At 35.7% G+C, this 13,083-nt stretch overlaps 1 long non-coding RNA gene across 1 annotated transcript; it reads right to left on the minus strand.

Moving 5' to 3' along the window:
- Positions 1-1,567: 1,567 nt before the first annotated feature.
- On the minus strand, positions 1,568-3,725 carry LOC136201503 (uncharacterized). Its single transcript, XR_010673865.1, has 4 exons — positions 3,542-3,725; positions 2,925-3,095; positions 2,226-2,322; positions 1,568-1,629 (listed from the first exon to the last, which is right to left on the minus strand). It is a non-coding gene; the product is annotated as an uncharacterized lncRNA (long non-coding RNA).
- Between the last annotated feature and the right edge of the window lie 9,358 nt (positions 3,726-13,083).

A 13,083-nucleotide genomic window follows, 5' to 3' on the forward strand; every position in this document is an offset into this window, starting at 1 on the left:
TTTATTTGAATACATTAAGTCTATTATCATTTATTTTTGGTCTAATTAAGTCTTTTGTGGCCAAATTAGTAAGTTGTGAATATCTAATTCTGTTGAAAATTTGTTACTCACTTAATCTGTATTTCAAATTATTACAATTTAAATTAGAGGTTTTTACACTTTTCCTATACCTACATTACATGTCCAAAACTGGTTTTTTAAGAAAAAAATACAAATTTTGAATGCAAATGCAATGAATAATACCGTGTTAACCGAGTTTTATATTTAAAATTACTTTTTTAATTATCAAGGGATCAATGAGACAAAAAAAAAATCTTAATGTATCCCAATAAAAAAATCAATAATGTGGCGCAAATAGTAGCAATGAAGAAACTGAGGTTGGTCAAGTAGACATCCATAATTCAGGAGGTTCAATTATAAATTTACCTAGCCACGTTCTTGCAGTTATTCTTTTTAGACGGCCGATTAAGGAGATAATAACTTCGAAATGCATATGCAAATCTTTGTATGATACAAATACTGACTTTGGTCAATCTAAGATGTGTCCAATTGCTCGCACTATAGATTATACACAAATACTTTATCATCTTCAGCTAGACCTGGATGGGTGTATGGACATATTTTGAAGTCAGCATTCTCACAACTGTCCTGAAATGCATGAAATTCGACTCCAGTTTAAAGATTCCAGTGCGCAACTTCCCAATGGTTTTAAGGGATAACATTGATGGCAATGAAGAGATCACATTGAAGGTGAAGCATCACAGTTATAAGGTAGTGAATTCGTGTAATGGATTTCTTTATCTGTGTAAACCATTTGATAATGAGCCTCTTGTTGTATACAATCCAGTTGCTGTCGAGTTTATTAATCTTTCGGAAGTCATTAAGGGTAAAAAGGTTGATGGTTATGAGGATTATATTAATTGTGGTTTTGGTTTTAATGCAAAGACCAATCAATACAAAGTGGTAAGAATTTTTGAGCAATATCCTAACTATGACACCATCGGTAGGCTAGCCAAGGTATATTCTTTGTACGGGGCCATGGAAAAATATTGAATCTGCTCCGTATTCAGGCTATATGTAAAAATTCTTACCACTTTGTATTGATTGGTCTTTGGATTAAAACCAAAACCACAATCAATATAATCCTCATAACCATCAACCTTTTTACCCTTAATGACTTCCGGAAGATTAATAAACTCGCCACTAACTGGATTGCACACAACAAGAGGCTCATTATCAAATGGTTTACACAGATAAAGAAATCCATTACACGAATTCACTACCTTATAACCGTGATGCTTCGCCTTCAATGCGATCTCTTCATTGCCATCAACGATATCCCTTAAAACTATTGGGAAGTTGCGCACTGGAATCTTTAAACTGGAGTCGAATTTCATGCAAATTTCAGGACAGTTGTGAGATTGCTGACTTCAAAATATGTCCATACACCTTCCATCCAGGTTTATTCATTTCCAATCTCAACCTAACCACCAGAAAATGCCTTCTAGCATACAACATACAACATGCTTTTGAGAAACTGCTATCTGAAATCATTGAGAGAAATCAAGTCCCGTCGCAGTCAACAGAAGATATTACTCCACGAGAAGAAAGTGTAGAAATTCGCATAGGCTGCAATTGGTTTGAAAGTATTTAGTTTATTTCATCAAGTTTGACCTAGGAAGCCAAAGTTTAAATTAATTTAATTCTACCACAACCACATATATAGTTATTAACAATTTAATCAAATAACTTAGATCTTTAACCAATTAAACTGATACACTATTGTTAAAATTCTGAATTTTAGTTCTTAAACAAGCAAAAATTTAACTAGTTGGCTTTTTTTAAAGAAGATTGACCACTTTGATAAGTGCCTTCCATTTTTTACCTTCAACAAATTTTATTGAAGAACATGAGTATATTGAAACAATTTCTATTAAAAAACAGGAGTATATTGAATTCAATTGAACAAGAACAACATTAAAAGTTCAGTAATCAATTTAAGTTTTAGACCTAGTATGAGGTATCAGGCCTATTAAACCAAAACAAAAAATAAGAGTAACTTCAACTAGAAGCCATCAATACGAGGCACTAATCAAACCATTAATTTTTTGTACACTCATACGAAAAGGAAGAAAGGAAAAAATCCAATTGAATACAATTTCTTAATGAAATAGAAAAATAAAACAAATTCAAATTCCTTGGATTTGAAGAGAAAGAACTGTTACCAACAGGTTTTGTACAAGCATTGGCTTCTTTCTTAAAAGCTGCAGCAGTACACGCATCTTCTTTTTCACGAAATAATGGTGCAAATACAAATCAAACCTGCAATTCCAGATTAAGAAAAAAAATTAAAATATATTCCATAAGCAAAAAATAAAGGAAATCCAAATCAAAACGTGGTTAAACAAATAGTCTAACATCTTATCAAATAAGCGAAATATCACTATTACTTAATTGTATAGCTAAGCCCTCAAGTTGACAAATTTTGATAAACTGACCCAAATACAATAAATCTCAAGTTGAGATAGCATGAATGAGTAGTATGAATTACAGATGACCATAAACTGATGACAAGATAAACAACCATAATCTAGTCAAGAGGATAAAGCCAAAACTAATTGAACGAATCATAATAAACTGAAGCATGTTCTTGCAATACGGGTTTCATCAAGTTTAAACAGTTTAAGCAACACAAAAAGATAATCACCAAAACCAAAATATCAATATGAAACAAGGACCACAGATGAACTTCTGAAAATAAGTAACATTTCACAAAGGCCTTTCATCATACAACTTAATAACACAATGAACCAATCAACCAAACTAACTGTTCCTAAACATAAACTTTTTAAATAATGCAAATTTAATTGTAAGAGAGACATGTTAATATAAAAATAAATTATTAATTCAAAACCTCAACTTACTTGCAGCCTTTTATCATCTTCGTTGTAAGAAATGATCGTTTTCGTCTTGGCCGGCCACATTCTGCAATCAGTGCTAGAATATATTTTTTCTTTCTTCCTGTTTCGGAAGATATGTTGAATCACTCATATCTTGACATGAATTTTCTTCATGTTTCTTCAATGTCATATTTCCTGCACAATATAAACTCAGTTAAAATCATATGTTTTCTACATGGATTCGGATTTTTCACTATCATTCTAGATATTTTTGAATTTTTTTTTTATTTCTGAAACATTTCAAGGTAGATCTATTCGGATTTCTCCTTTGGTTTTGATTTAAAAAAATAACTCAATAGCCATATCCTTCTAAAAATAATATATGTAGGTTCGGAAACTTCATAAGGTAACAGAACAAATTCCACAAATCATTATATGTATAAACTTAACCGTGCTCCTCAAAGTTCAAATTGGAAAGCCATACAACAACAACTAAAACAAAGCCATATAAATATATTAAAATTAGGAGCTTTCAGTAGATTAGAAAAAGAAACTAAAAATCAGTGAAAGATATTTGTATGGAAAGTTTTGAATCACATCAAATTAACATATATACAACTAATGAGAGAGAGTATACATACAGTCCTGGAAAAGCGGCAGGCAGAGCAACGATCTCTTCTATAAGTGAAAGCTATTGTTTATTTGATGAGTGAAATAGAGAACTCGTTCATTTTTTTTCTAAGTAAATACAAGTGAAGATTAGTTTGATTGACTGAGATAGAAAATAAAAGAAGAGGCAGTTTTGGTGGAGAGCCGCTCTAGATATATGAGATTTGGGAGTCTAGGGTTTCTGTTCATCAATCATTTTGTTTATATATGAGATCTGAGAGGATATATTTGTAAATAGCTTTTATCTGCTAGGGTTGCTGTGGAGGAATGGTTTTGTTTTATATTTTAAAATTTAAGAGTTGCATTTTTATTTAATTTAATATATTTTATATGTTCCCTTCATCAACACTTATGTTTAATTTTTTTAAAAATAGATAATCATGAAATTTGATCGTAACATTTTTTTTAAAAGTGCAGATTTAGCCTTAACGCATGAAATAATTCAACTTTAATCCTAACGTTTTCAAGCAGCATCAGTTTTACCATTATTATATTGAAAATTTGAAAAAGCTAGTTTGACTATTATTTAATTGTCATATTAGACATTCCAAACAAGTTTTAAGATAAATTAAAGTAGTTTCATAATTTTTTATTGTTTGTAATTATATTAATAACACAATAAAAAATTTAAAGACCGTGTAAAAACTGTTATTAACATGTTTGTGGGAGACTTAATTGTTAGCATTTTAACATATTCTTTTGTAACGGTGTTAGTAACACATTAAATATCTTAAATTTAATTGATGTTTGGAAGGTCCGACAAGAAAATTAAAAAACACTCAAACCATTATTTTCAAATTTTCTCGGTAACATAAAGCTAATATTTATCTTGTCTAGAAACATTAGGCTTAAATTTAGAGCATTTTGTATGTTAGAGCTAAATTTGCACTTCACTATTCAATACCCGATAAAGTATATATATATATATATAGTGGCAAATCCAGGATTTGAGGGAGCGGGGGGCAAAATTCTACGTAAAAAAATTTTAGACAAAAAATGTAAAATTGTTCAATTTTTTATGACAAAAAATGCAAAATTGTTCAATTTTTGGTGACGAAAAATGCAAAATCGTTCAATTGTCAAACATTATTTTCATGATTTTTTTGATAAAAAATGTACATTATAATGTTTCCGACTCGTAATCATCCATTTCCGGGATTCTCGGGTTGTTACGCATCAAATATCCCTAACGTTTTGGGTCAGGTGCAATTTTACCCCTAACATCTAAAATGGTGCAATTTTACCCTTAATGTTTGTAGCCAATAGCAATTTTATCCCTAACGTTGATAAATTGGATTAATTTCAGACAATATTATAAAATACAGTCATTTTTTTCTTTATTTTGCACCAATTGCATATCAATTTTGTAATTTTGCACCAATTTTACCTCTAACGTTGATAAATTGGATCAATTTCAGACACTATTATTCATTACTGAGAAGACAATTTGATGAAATATTTCTCAAATTGACCCAATTTATCAACATTAGGGGTAAAATTGATCGTGGCTTCCAACATTAGGGATAAAATTGTACCATTTTAGACATTAGGGATAAAATTGCTCCTGACCCAAAACATTAGGGGTATTTTTGCACTTTAACCCTTAATTTTAGATTTAAATTTTTTTTTTAATGGGATGAAAAGGGGGGGGGGGGGGGCAAATATATATATACTCTTTTTATCTATATGTATCGAGAAGTCATGCTCAACAGGATAAATTCTTTGCTTTTTCAGGAAATAGAGCACCTGTTCCCCAAATCATGTCTAGATATTATAAGACAGGTAGCAAGGGAATTCGTTCAACGGACAATGGAAGACAATAAAAACTATGCTAAAGGAGTTGAAGAGTTTGAAGGCTAGGGAGCTAACACTGTCCCTGCTCAAGGTCGATAATTTGTCTGGTCGGATTGTGAGTTTCTTGATGTCTACCCAGTGGATAGTTTTGTGGCCAAAATTTCGTCTTCTTACGATCTTCTGGGTACACATCAAGTGATCGACCTTGAGCAGGGACAGGGTCAGCTCTCTAGCCTTCAAACTCTTCAACTCCCTTAGCATACTTTTTCTTGTCTTCAGTTGTATGTTGAAAAAATTCTCTTGCTACCTGTCTTATCTTATCTAGATATGATTACTTTTTCTTTTGTTCCATTGTATGTTGAAAGAATTCCTTTACTACATGTCTTATCTTAACTAGATATGATTTGGGGATCCTATGCTCTATTGCTTGAAAAAGCAAAGAAATTGTCATGTTGAGCATGAAGCTGGAATATATTTCTTCTAGATAAGTTTTGAGAGTTCACACCTGAAAGCAACCCATGAAGAAAGAGTTGATCTAAGTTTCTGCAATTCTTCTTGGGCAGCACATAGTCCTGAAGAAGATAGGAGGGTGAGGTTTATCATAGGGAAGGCAAGTGGTGTTATAGAAACATGTTCATCTGGTTTACCAAGTAATTTTTCTAATTTGTTTTTGCATAGTAACATTGAAACTTATCATATTTCATCTGGAACAGCAAGAACAGTCTTTCTCTCCATATAGAACTAATTTTGTGACCCACGTTTTATGTGGATACCAGCTAGTAAAGTAGGCAGTGAGCACAATTTTATAAATAAAAAAAACATGAAACTCGAATATCTGAGCATTTTTTCACATTATTTAAGCAAACATAGGAATAAGGAGAGAGGTGCCGACGTGAAATTTGAATTAAATCATAACAAATGCAATATCAAACTAAAAAAGGTTATAGTGTCACAGCATATTATGGTTATAAGTTACACAAACAAAGCATATTATTCAATATTAAAATCTTATCCATTAAATACAATCAATCAACATACTAGAAGTAATAATAATCAGAAATTTTTGGATGCTTTACAAAATCCTTCCATTCCTTTCTTTATTCATATTCTTATGAGAACCTACCCTTGTTTATGTTTATGTATTCACTTTTTATGCAATTTGTAGGTGGAAATTTTTAGTATAATTAAAATATAGATATCAAATCTATGAAGTACATAAATCAAAATAATAAATTGGGTTCACTACATTGCTTAAAATATATCAAACCGGGTTGATGAAGGCCCTCATTACCGAGTTACCGAATAATAGGGCCAACAACATTCCCATCATTTATAATGTGATATTTTGCTTTATGAACATACTAAAGGACAAGATTAGTCCATTGATGTTAAAAGTTCAACTTAAACATTATTTTCTCTAAGAAAAAAAACTCATTCCACTCTGCTTTTGACATGTCCATCTTTAAAGAAGCAATAACTCATTCCACTCTGCTTTTGACATGTCCATCTTTAAAGAAGCAATACCAATTTTTCTTTTAGTTTTTGGCTGCATGGCCATCTTTAAAGAAGCAATGAAAAATAAAATCTCCTTAATATTATCAAATATTTAAAAAAATAAATGGTAGAACCACTTTTAACATGCATTCTCCATCGGTTTAGTAAAATACAAAAAAAAAAAAAACAGTTTTGCAATTTTTTTGATTCTGTGTTCCAAGAGCATTTCTACCCTACAACTTGTAACTTCTAAGCGTAACCAGAATATTTAGTAGTAATTTTGAAAGTTGAAATTTAATTTCAGATGATGACAATTGAAAAAAGAAACAGATTATATGATATAAAAAAACAAAGATGATATTGGTTCTAAGTAGAATTAAAATGAGCAAATGAACTCCACCAAATCATTCAAGGCATTATAAGAAGAACCGCCTTCTCTTATCTCCAAATCTGCTTTGAGTTTGAACTCCATAGCCCTCTGCCTCATTTCCTTCCTTTGTTCATCAACCATCAACATTGTATTTGCTATCATCATAGCCTCAATGTCATCAACTTTCTTAAACATGGCAAGTCTCCAGTTTCTTCTCAGATCAATTAGGGTTTTATAGTTGTTCCCAAATTCTCCAATCCCTTTGCTAATGATATTCAAACAATAACTAATGTCTAACACACTTAAATTCACTAGTGAAGAAGCATATCTTTCCACCATTTTGTCTGTCACTTCACTCATTAGAATTTTCAGCACCTTCAAGTTTGTCCCCCTATGGATACAGAAAACAGACAGATTCATGTAAGTAAATCAAATGTTTATGTTCATGAGAAAAAAAAGAATCCACAAAGTCAAAATATAATTTTTCCTTATTAGACAAAAATGTTAATTCTTTTTTTTTTTGAAATACGGATCTAGCCCAATGGGAATTCCAACCAGGTTGGCATCCCCGAAAAGGCAAAGAACCAAATATATAAATGAAGAGATGAAAAAAGTATGAAACCAGTACAAAAAATGTTTTAAGAAAATCTAAACATATCCTTACCAAGGGCATTATCTCTAGCAAGAAGGGAGCAGAAGTCTGGAATGGTATTCCACATTTGTAAATCGGAGGCTAGACGTCCGTAATTAGCAAGAGCGTCCGCCACTTGATTTCCCTCACGAAACACATGAGAGACAACCACCTGAATATGCATCATTGAATCTAAACAATTTAACCAATCTACATGCATTGTCCAGGGAATGATCTGCGCACGGGCACGGAAAATTCGAATAACGTAAGTCGAGTCACTTTCAATCCAGAGACGAGTCCATCCACGTGTCCTCGCAATCGAAACTGTAAAAATAACGGCTTGCAATTCCGCCATGTGTACCAAAGCACAATCAAGGGGGAAGGCAAATGATCCAAGGGGATGCCCCTGACTATTTTGAAAAACCACACCGCAACCAGCTCTACCCGAGATCACGGAGTCATCAGTGTTAGCTTTAATCCAATCAGACTAAGGGGGCTGCCATCTAACTTCAATGATTCGAGGGGGCCTATGACGACGAGCGTTTAACCCGAGATTGTGGAGAATAGATAACTCCATAACAGAATTCCATACCGATCTGTTGCTGATTCTATCAGAGATACAAATTGCAGACCAAAGACAGCGTAATGCCTCATGAATGTTTGGTGGCTTGCTCTCAAAAATAGCAGCATTTCTTACAAACCAGATCAACCAAACAGCGTTGACAAGCGCGACCTGCCAGAGGGAAAGGACTTGCGAACTGAACTTGTGTGAGAAGGCGTGTTGTAAGAGGGTCTGTAGAGAAGAATCAAGTACAAGTCTTCTACCAAATAAAGATGATATGCTGAACCAGATTTGGGAAGCAAAGGGGCAATGAACAAGCAAATGGTCACTCGTCTCATAAGCCATTAAACAGACCGGACATCGAGATATTAGAGCCAGACCTCTAGCACAGAGCGCATCATGAGTTGGTAAAGCGCCTCAGTATGCACGCCAGCAAACCATGGAGTGTGACGGCTGAATAAAAGGTTTCCAAATTGACTGAAAAACCAAAGGCAAAGTCGGAGGAGCACGTAGCCAGTGATAGAATAACTTTACCGTGAAGAGGCCATTGCTCGCAGGTCTCCAAAAACATAAATCATATTGAGAGCCATTTCCATGCATATTCCGGATGTGCTGGTGCAACGGACTAGCCAGCATCGGAAGATCCCGCCAGTTGCCATTTTCATAAAAATCTGAGATTTTATCAGTGAGCTTCAAACGGTCTGACATAGAAATCCCAAGCTGTTCAGCCAGGGGTGGTAAAATCCATTCAGAATTCCAGAATGACAACTCAGAAGATGATCCAAATGACCAAAAACAATTCTCCCGTAACTTGAGATAGGCGGCCTTGACAGACCACCAAACAGACGATCGCTGCAACCGAAACTTTGGCAAACCAGCCCTGTTTAGAAAGCGCATCCTCAACAAATTAAAGCATAAAGAATTAGAGGAAAGAAAGCCCCACGCCAATTTACCACTCATAGCCAAGTTAAGGGTCGAGAGGTGTTTAATACCCAACCCTCCTTCCTTTAAGGACTTCAAGCAAACCTTCAGCGAACAATAACAAGCTTTTTGGACAAAACTGAACCCGTCCAAATGAAATTCCTTATGTGTCTATTGAGTTTATTTAGCAAACTCACATGCCATTTGTAAACCATAAAGGTGTGGATCAGAGAGCTAGTGATAAGTGAATTAACAAGTGTCAGCCTACCAGCCATAGAGAGAGACGTCCCCACCCAGCGCGAGAAAGAGAGAATAATTCTATCCGCAGTCGCCGCAAGGTATTTAGCTCTTGGGATCCCTTGAAAAAGAGGAACGCCCAAGTAATTAAATGGGAGAGATCCAATTTTGATTCCAATTAGACCCGCCAATCTGTTCCGACGTCTGAGTAAGATCGAATCCTCGAAGAAAATCTCAGATTTTTGCCAATTCACTAATTGTCCAGATAGAGAGCCATATAAATCAAAAATATCCATATAACACCCTGTTCCAATACCATGTAGATATTGTCCGCTCTGGCCCAATTCCAACACATTGGGCCTCACGGCTTTAAAACGCGTCTACATGTATTGGAACATGGTGTTACAATTGGTATCAGAGCCGACTCTCCACGTACGATGTGTGGTTCGAGGACGAACCAGGCGGAAGCTGGTGGGCCAGTAACGATCCGATCCGGAGTGGGTGGCGCCGGGGTAGAAGGCCTGAGCAAGGAGCGGCCCTAAGGGATGGCGATGGGGGCAGGAATGAACTGAATCCCACATCGGAAATGGAGAGGGAGTGATTGGGGCTTATTAGTAAGATGTGAATCCAATACATGCAGACGCGTTTTAAAGCCGTGAGGCCCAATGTGTTGGAATTGGGCCAGAGCGGACAATATTTACATGGTATTGGACCAGGGTGTTACAATCCATGAGAGAATGTATGTTCGAGATGCTTGCCCTGCAGAAAACTAAAATATCATCTGCATAAAACAAGTGCAAAGGCATTACAGAAGAAGTAGAATAACCCATTGAAGACATCGACCCACGCAGGGTATGAGCATTGATAAAACAGCTAAGGAAATCCTCCGCTAAACCAAATAGAAGAGGAGAAATAGGATCTCCTTGTCTTACTCTTCGAGAGCAAGAGAAATACCCAGCAGATCCATTAGCAGTGAGAATCGAGATATGTGCCGAAGAGAGTATCGCATGAATCCAATCAATGAATTGAGAGGAAAAACCAAATGACTTAAGAACTTCAAGCAGAAATTGCCAGTTTAACGTATCAAAGGCTTTCCTAATGTCCACCTTCAGGCACATGTTACCACCAAAACATTTTTTATTCAAGAGATTGACACCTGCAGAAGCGATTGCAATGCACTGATGGGTTTGGCGCCCTTTTATGAATCCAAATTGATTCTCTGTAACAATTCGGCTAGTAATAATGGCGAGCCTATCAGCTAAGATCTTTGAGATGATTTTGAATGTGAAATTGCTCATAACAATCAGCCTATAATGTTCAATTGTCGAGGCACCAGGGACTTTGGGGATAAGTGCCATCAAGCTTGAATTCAGCCCACTAGAGATTTTCCCATTCTGAAAGAACCACTGAACCATTTTACACACGTCACTACCCACAATGCTCCAATAGGACTGAAAGAAATGACCGGTGAAGCCGTCAGGGCCAGGAGAGCTAAAAGGATCCATAGAAAAAAAACGTATGACGAATGCAATCCTCATCAGGGCAGACGGTTAGAGAAGTGTTCTCAAAATCTGTCACAACCCGAGGAACCATATCAGAAACCAGAGACAAATCCACCGGATTCCCACCTGTGCTGGCGAACATGTTATCATAGTAAGAGATAATATGATTAGAAATAATATTTGGGTCAGTGTGAGAAACCCCATCAATTGTTAAGGCAGAAATTCCCATATACGATTTTCGCATCGCAGAGACATGTTGAAAGTATCTTGTATTACCGTCACCCTCAGCAAGCCACCGCACCCGTCTTTTTTCTTTCAAATATGTTTCTTACTGAAGCAAGTGAAGGTCCAACTTTTCATGAGAGGCCAACTCATGTTCCTGAAGATTTAATAGTATGTTGAATATCTGCATTGAAGTTACCAAAAATATTAATATTCCAATTTCTCAAAATAGTCCTCAGACCACGTAATTTATGACACAACAAAGGAGCCGGCAGAAGAGCAGGGGCAGGCCATCCCAATGATTTTTTATTATCCCAAAAAGCTCAGGATTACAAACCCACATTTTTTGAAATCTGAACCGAGAAATCCTACCAGAAGTAGTCGAAAATTTGAACAGAAGGGGGTGGTGGTCCGAGTGATGTCGCGTCATTCCCACACAGCATGAATTCTAAGTTTCTGCAAAATCACTCGAAACTAAAGCCCTGTCAAGCCGAGAATTGACAAGTGCCTCACCATTTCTCCCATTCCACCAAGTGAAGAAACAACCAGTAGAGGGAATATCCAGCCAATCCCCATCATCCATAAAATTCCTGAAGTCACGACAAGGTCTCATAGCCGGAGGTCGTCCCGTTTTCTCATGAGCCCCAAGGATTGCATTGCAGTCCCCAATTAACAACCATCTACCTTGTAAATTCAATTTGAGAGCATTTAGAGTCAAAAAGAGGTCAACACATCTGTTTGCCCAAATACTGCCATACACAATTCCATAATAATGCTTAATGCCCTGCACATCCTGTTGCAAAACCACAAACTGTTCATGCTGAAGAATTACAGAGATTGCATCAGTCATAGCAATCCTTTGAAGAATCCAAAGAGTTGGCTTATCACGCAGATTAACAGAGATCAGTCTCATGCCAATGTTGGCCCAAAACGAAGGACGAATTGCCTCAAAATCAACCATTGGTTCTTCTAAACAAAGAAGATCAGGTTTTATGTTGCCTATATAAATCAAAAAGGTACCTCTGAGTGTTAGGGTTGAGGAGCCCTCTACGGTTCCAGAACAGAACTGTCATTCAAAACGAATAGGGGGTTTGATGGCCCGTTTTGCCCGGGATTTCTCTGCCTCATGTTTTCCGCCTTTGCGTGCTTTAATTGACGTCACAGTGTACAACATTTCATCTTCTTGCTCTGCCTAGTCTGCCCAGGAAAGAGTGGGAGAAATATTGTTGTTGCCAGGAGAATCAGGCCTCTCCACTTCATCAACCGGCTCTAATAAAAAATGTTAATTCAAATATAAAAAACTTAAGGAAAGTCAGTAATTTCCCAAAATTAGTCTAGTTCTATTTTTTTTTCAACATTCAACCAAATGAACAATTCATTGGCTATCTCTGAAATTCAAATGGATTTTTCTTGACAGTCATACGCTCTATAAAGATATCTGAGGTAAGGAGAACCATTTTTAAACATTCTAACAACACAAAACATAGGAAAACATTTTTAATCAATTACCAGTTAGCAGCATAAAAGAATCCAGGATTTCCAAGCTTGTAAATAGAGAGCAACTGAAATGAACATCTATTGCACATCATAAGCTTATGCGCCACCCTATCAACATCGTTAATAGAACTGTCTCCTTCCTGGCACCAATCCTGGATGTTGATTTCAGACCAGCAATAAGGTCCGGAAATACATGCTAACCAATTTTTGCAGACCAAGGAAACCAGTCCTACCCTTTCTTCTATTGAGATTCGTATGAGTATGAGAGCTAGTATTTCTGGATT

The sequence above is a fragment of the Euphorbia lathyris genome, chromosome 7, assembly GCF_963576675.1.
Source record: "Euphorbia lathyris chromosome 7, ddEupLath1.1, whole genome shotgun sequence".
Classification (NCBI taxonomy): Eukaryota; Viridiplantae; Streptophyta; class Magnoliopsida; order Malpighiales; family Euphorbiaceae; genus Euphorbia; species Euphorbia lathyris.